Genomic DNA, 5,960 nt, shown 5'->3' with positions numbered 1-5,960 from the left:
AAAAAGGGGTTACCCCCCCAGGTAATGTCAAGTAGGGGCAGGGGATATCATGTCCCCGTAGCTAAGAACGCCCGCATTGCTTTGCGATCGGGCTCGGCTGGGGGAGGATGTGCCGCTGAGGATCAAAAAGAAAATCTGGAGACGGAACTTTATAGATATCTTTCCCTTGTTAGAAGGTTTTGTCAAAAGGAGAAAAGGGAAGCACGGTAAGAGAAAGAGCGCTCAGGGCTGGAGGGGTGGGAGTAGCCAGGAATATTGATAGCTGGAACCTGGCCTGGCTGGTGTACATGCCGGCCGCTGGCCTGAAGGACCCCACCCACGCTGGTGGCGGCCATGCTGAGCTACGGGGACATGATAATAAGGGGCCACCATAACCACAGCAGGTGGGGGTGGCTGAGTTATGATGAGAAGTTCAGAAAGAGAATGGAGCTGAATAAGCAGCTCTCCTGGAGAAAGAAGGACATAGACTTTCGGACGAGGAGATGGAAAAGTCGGAGGTCCCGAAAGTTAAAAAAAAGTAAAAAAAAAAAAAAATAGAAAAATAATTTTTGGATAAGGGGTAAAGCTAGTGCATCCAAAACACGCGTCCAATCGCGGGTTAACAGTGCGCTCCGCTGGAGCACACTGTACTGTATCGGCCTGCCAGTGAGGGAGCCCTGACGGGCATAGCCTTCACGCCAGTCAGGCTGCGCCGCATGACCCCGTGGCTGGCATCTCATAAAGGAACCGCGGATGCGGAAGTTTTGTTCAAGGGTTTCCAATCTGGATTTCTAATTTCCTACGCGGGCCCCTCCCGCACCACATCATCCCACAACGTGCCATCCACAGCGAGCTTTGAAGGGGTATGTGGGACAAGATAAATGCAGAGCTGCGATTGGGCCAGCCCAATCTCTGACCTTCCATGCGTGAACCAGATTGTTTCCCCACTGCCCACAGAACCCAAGAAGGAGCCAGGCAAGGTCAGGCTCATTCATGGCCTGTTAGATCCAGAAGGGGAATCGGTTAACGACTTTCTGCCCCACGAGTTAAGCTCGGCCACGTACGCTTCCTTTGACAGTGCATGAACCTGGTTAGGTCCTGTGGCAGACACTGAGTCGGCCTTCCTGCTCCTACCTATTCTATCTCCTGGGCTTTCAATTTCAGGGATAGTATTACGTGAATTAGTGCATCCCCATGGACTGCTCAATCTCGTGTGCATACTTTGAGACTTTCAGTACCTTTGTACATTGGGTGACAGCACAGGTTGCAACATTATGCATTACCTCAATGACTTCTTTTTCATAGGCCCAGCCTTATCAGAGGGATACTAAAAGCTGATGCGGTGTCATGGAAGGCGTACAAGCAAGGATGCAACGTCAAATATGGTTTCTTAAGGGAGCAGGGCTGGGAACAGGGACAGGTGCCAGCGGAAGCACTGGTAGATTACATCATGCAGGCTAGGAGACGGGGTTTGGTCAAAGGAACAGTCACCATACAGGTGGCTGGTTTCGCCCTTTTTATAAAAACTTTGAACTGGGGTGATCCCCTACAGGAGTTTTGTCATCAAGAAACTATTTAAGAACCCCGCTGGGATGGAAGGCACCCAGCCACGTATGAAACAGTGTGCCAGTTTTGGGAGGAGGCACCAGTAAGATGCCAGTCTGCATCTGAAGTGACGCTCCTCCATCTGGCCTTCTCCCTAGCATTCTTTGGGGCTCTGCACATTGGCGAACGAATGACAGCGGTGACACCGGTTTACTGGCGGGCAATGTGCTATTAGTGGATGGAAAGGTGCAGCTAAGGGTACACAAGTCAAAGACCGAACAAAAGAGAAAAGGGGTGAAGCAGGTGCTGAGAGCAGCCTCTGCCGTCACATGTCCAGGGAACAACCTGAGGGCTCACCAGGCTTGCGGACCTAGGGGACGGAACCCACTTCCTGATACAGGAGGATGGTTCCCCACCGACTAGGTTCCACTTTGCAGCAGTTTTCAGAAAGTTGCATGTAGCGCTGTCTATGGACCCAAGCACCTTTGGGATGCACTCCTTCTGAATGGGAGCAGCGTCAGAGGCTGCTCGCTGGGGTCTGCCAAACAGAAAATTGGCAGGTGGAAGTCCTCTGCATGCATACACAGCACGGCGCACTGATGCGTGGCTCATATTAACTTTCATTTAGCATTTGTGCTCCAAATGCAGGTACTGCACCGACAGTGGGTGTGTGGATGGGCAGAGCGGAAAAGAGGGCTCGGAGCTGGGTGTATGGGGAGCACCTCAGGCTGGCAGTGTGGAATGGCCGCCATGGCATTCGGTGGTCACAGCTTTTCCCGCTGATTGTGCAGCTGCTGGAGGAGCGAGCATGACCAGCAGAAGTGACCATTCGCGTAGGTGGCAATGATTTGGGCAGGATGCCAACCCTGGCATTGATGAAGAACATCAAAAGGGACCTGGCCTGGCTAAGAACAGTTTACCCAGGTATACAGTTGGTTTGGTCAAGCATCATTCCATAACCAAAGTGGGGGTTCACAGAAAGATCCCGGAAGAGATCCCAAGTCAGTGATTTTATTCAGCAGAGGCGGGGGTGCCGCCATTCGGCAAGAGCTAATGACTCTGGACAAGGCTGGACTCTTCCATTCGGATGGGGTGCATTTATCTGACTTTGGGAATGACATTTATAATACGGCACTGCAAGACACAACAGAAAGGGTCCTGAGATATTGATAACAATGCCGCATCCTTTGGTGGGGATCTGGGGCAAGGGAGGGCCAAGTCCTCATTGCCCTCAGACTGTGGCGGGTACCTAAGAGCGAGTGCATGGAGGAGCAGTATGGCAAGTTTAATATTAGAAGTTGAGTGACCAGCGGGGCCAAAGGCTTGGCTGTTGCCCGGGCTGGAGAGTGGCAGCTTGGGGGTGCAGACTAGTCTTGGATGGCTATGCCAACCACTACCTGTTAGAACGTGCCCCTGCCACTGGTCTTACCCGCTCCCGGAGCTCCAAACACCGCTGCCAATAGTGGCAGTGTTCCTCCAGCCCGCGCAGCAGGTGCACGCATGCTGCCGACCGCCGGCCTTATGTGCCGCCCCCGGAAGTTCCAGGGAAGGACATCAACGGCAGCGACCCTTTAAAGGGCCACTCCTCCTGCTACTCTTCGCCTCGGCAGGAGCCTTCTGTGAGTCTGCTCTTCTCTGCTTTTCCAGTTACTAGTGCTGCTGTCTTCCCTGTGCTCCCTTATCCTCTGTTGCTCCCTGTCCGTGCCTTGTGGTTCCCCCGTTCCGTGTGTCTTGTTTTTGTTTCCAGTTGGTTCTGACCCTTCAACTGGCTTCTGGACTTGTTGTTTGCTGCCTGCCTCGACCCTTTGCCTGGTTCCTGGACAATCTGCTTACCAGCTCTGCCCCTGCTCCGGGCCTTCTGAATCCCTGCCGGCTGTGAGTACCCAAGCTAAGACGGTTGGATTCCAGTGAATTCTCTGACTGTCCCCTCGGCGAGGTTTCCACCTGTGGTAGTTGGATACTACCATCTAAGGATCCGCAGTAACCTAGCACCTCCACGGACTGGCTGGTCCCGGAAGGCAGGCTGTGGGGGAGCGGAGGAAGGAGCGTGCTCCACCGCAGAACAAATCGGAACTGGCTTGGGGCCCATAATGTCACACGTGTAAATGTGCAATAAAGTTACGGGCCTGTTACATCAACAAACAACGTGTGGTGTGATTTTTTTGCTGGCGACCTGTAATGGTGACGGGTGGGGTGAAAAGGGGGCGCTTACAGCTGCCTAAATTAGTAAAAACTGAACAAAAGAAAATCACATTTGGGAAGTAGCTGAAGCTTTTAATGTATGTAAATGGACTCAGTGCAAGCAAGCTCTTACATTATCCAGCAGATGGCGCTTCACTGGAAATGTGGCCGTGCATTAGTGTCTTCAGATGTCTGGACTTACATCTGATTTATATATTTAGAAATGTGAACACTGTTTTCTTATTCTTAACAATGACACATGCATAATATTGTTGGGTAGGAGTTGATCACCTGATCTCATTTTATGAGTCTCCTTGCTGTGACATATGAATTATTCAAAAAGATTTATATAGTACCTCCCAGGTCTTCGTCAGATCACTGAAAGTGGTGTATTAGTTTAATGCGTAATAATGTCAGTTATTAAGAATAGCTGTTCTTCCCTCCACTGTTGGTTTTTGAGTCATCTAATACTGGTCAGTGCTCCTTTCAATTATCCATTTATATGGATGGAAATGTATTAAACTGCATGGCAGCAAGGTATTTTCGACTGGGTTTCTGGGGATATCATGCTTTTGGACACTGTGCTTGGAGTAACTCATTCCAGGAAATTTTCACCAGCAGGTGAAGCAAATTCACTTTTCCTTTTTTTCCTTTTCTGGTACAGGCAGAAGTAATTAATTTAAAGTACCACAGGGGATGTTAGAGGATTGTTGTAAACTAATCTGAAATACTGATCAGTCCTGGATGTCAATCTGGGAGTCCCCACATAAAGTATTACTGCCCCACCTACTGTATAACCCACCTGGTTTAGCTCTTCCCAATCACTGCCTCACTGTTTTAACAAAGTCTCTTATTTGTTTTTTGTTTTGTGCCTTGAATAGACTATAAGCTCCACCGAGAAGGGCCAGTCCATTGTGTGTCTCTGTACTGTGTACATTTGGTATGTTCTGTACAAATGATTAATATTATAAGGAAGAGCTTTCTAACTCTAGGTCAGCACAGGTGCGTGAAAAGTAACGCATGTGGTAACCCCATTATCACGCACAAAAAAAACATTGTTTTGCCCAAATGTTGACAAATTAAATATTAAGGCATCGGCATTTGCAAAATAGGTACACGGCATGCAAATGACCTCAGGAAGTCTATTCCAAGCATGTGGTGCAGGAAGGTGGAAAGGGTGGAGTTGGCATGGAGATGAATGGTGTAGATAAAAAGTGACTTGCCTGATAAGCGCCGATCAGGAGGAAGGTGGGGGAGGAGCTCTTGCAGGTAAGTAAGAGGAATTGGAGCTGTATATAGAAATGGACAGGGATCCAGCGTAGTGAAGTGACATTGGTGGAAGGTAAGCTGAGCAGCTGAGTGTTGGTTCAGTGGGAGACCTGTGAGGGGCAGGTTGCAGTAGTCTAAGCAGAAGATGATGAGAGAGTGATGGTGGTGCGTTCACAAAGGAAGGGATGGATTTTGGTGAAATTTTACAGAAAGAGGATATATGTAAAGAAGGAGAGAGGGGAGTCGAAGACAACCCTAAGGTTAAGAGCTGAGGAGACCGAGAGGACGAAAGGGGTATCCACAAAAAGAGGAAGGGGAAGAGAGGAAGTGGGCAGTGGAACATCCAGGCAGCAATGTCAGCAGGCTAAGATTTGGGACTGGATTCCCGAGGAAATTTCTGGCGTAGGGAGGTGGATCTGTAGAGCAACTCTGTATAACCAGTTGCCCGAAGGTTTTCAAGAAAGCTCTTAAAACCTACTTATTCAGTCAAGCATTCAAAGTAACTTAAAATCTGACTGAAGTAAGATCTAAGCAGCAGGTTCTATGTGTAATGAAACAACTCTGTCCGTGAGTGTCTATTTTCTTTTATATGTATGTTTGGCTTTTTATTATATATGTACACAATTGTAATCTGCTTTGGATGTATTTTTTGTATGAGTGAAGAATATAAATTCTTCTAAATAAATAAATAAATAAAGTAAGCATGATCTGGGAATTATAAAGATGGTACTGAAAGCCATCAGAGGTGAAATATCCTATCCCCACCACCTCCTCTCACCTCAATGCACATGTAAAAATGCCTCCCACCCTGTTCAAGAAAAAAAATGTTCCCCACTCCTTTCACCCCTGATCCCCCCTCATACCCATCTGACAAAAAAATAATCCCATCCCCAACAACTAGAGTGCCTCAATGGTTTGACGCTGTAGTTTCCTCTTGTTCCTGTGGGCTTCCAGCTCAATTGGAACCAGGGCGGTGGATTTGGTGC

The sequence above is a fragment of the Rhinatrema bivittatum genome, chromosome 5 (genome assembly GCF_901001135.1).
Source record: "Rhinatrema bivittatum chromosome 5, aRhiBiv1.1, whole genome shotgun sequence".
NCBI lineage: Eukaryota > Metazoa > Chordata > Amphibia > Gymnophiona > Rhinatrematidae > Rhinatrema > Rhinatrema bivittatum.
This window is presented reverse-complemented; position numbering follows the sequence as displayed.